Raw genomic sequence first — 1,354 nt, 5'->3', positions numbered from 1 at the left:
TTGGAGAGATCTATCCACATACTTCTTCCCCAAATGTCTTTCTCACCAATTTTCCAATCATGCTCCTTCCAAGTCCCTGACCATCCAGCCAAACCATTGGCTACAGCCCATGAATCAGTATATAATTGCACTTCTGGCCATTTCTCCTTCCAAGCAAAATGCATGAATGTGTGCACTGCCTGAAGTTCTGCCCACTGTGAAGGCTTTCCTTCCTCAGTGTCCTTCAGGGTTGTTCCAGAAACTGGCTGTAATGCCACAGCTGTCCACTTCTGAGTGATGCCTGCATAGCATGAAGAACCATCTGTAAACCAAACCCTAGTCTTCTCTTCCTCAGTCAACTGATTGTAGGGCACACCCCATGAAGCCGTAGTTGCATGCTTGAGAACAGGAAGCATCGTAACAGGAGTAGGAACCATAGGCATTTGGGCAACTTCTTCAGATAACTTGCTTGTGCCCTCTGGGCCTGCTTGGGCTGATCATGATCACATATATACCACTTCCATTTGATAATGGATTGTTGCTGTGCACATCCTACTTTACAGCTTGGTGGGGTCAGATAATACCCAGCTCATGATGGGCAGCTCCAGTCTCATGGTGACTTGCTGGCCCATTGTCAAATGTTCAGTTTCCACTAAGGACCAATAGCAGGATAAGGGCTATCTCTCAAAGGGAGAATAGTTGTCTACAGATGAAGGCAAAGCCTTGCTCCAAAATCCCAATGGCCTCTGCTGTGATTGCCCTATGGGAGCCTGCCAGAGACTCCAAACAGCATCTTTATCTGCCACTGATACTTCAAGCACCATAGGGTCTGCTGGATCATATGGCCAAAGGGACAGAGCAGCTTGTACAGCAGCCTGGACCTGCTGAAGGGCCCTTTCCTGTTCCAGGCCCCACTCAACAGTAGCTGTCTTTGGAGTCACTTGATATATGGGACATAGTAACACACCCAGATGAGACATGTGCTGCCTCCAGAATCCAAACAGGCCCTCTAAGCATTGTGCTTCTTTCTTGGTGGAGGGAGGGGCCAGGTCCAGCAACTTATTCTTCACCTTGGAAGGAATGTCTCTGCATGCTCCACACCACTGAACTCCTAGAAATTTCACTGAGATAGAAGGCCCTTGAATTTTGGTTGGATTTATTTCCCATCCTCTCATGCACATATTCTTAACCAACAAGTCCAGACTGTCTGCTACCTCCTTCTCACTGGATCCAATCAGCATAACATTGTCAATATAGCAGACCAGTGGGATATTTTGTGGAAGAGTCAGGCGATCAAGATCTTTTCGAACCAAGTTATCGCACAATGCTGGAGAGTTAATATACCCTTGAAGCAGGACAGTAAAGGTATACTGTT

The sequence above is a fragment of the Nannospalax galili genome, unplaced genomic scaffold, assembly GCF_000622305.1.
Source record: "Nannospalax galili isolate Female #2095 unplaced genomic scaffold, S.galili_v1.0 scaffold27, whole genome shotgun sequence".
NCBI lineage: Eukaryota > Metazoa > Chordata > Mammalia > Rodentia > Spalacidae > Nannospalax > Nannospalax galili.
This window is presented reverse-complemented; position numbering follows the sequence as displayed.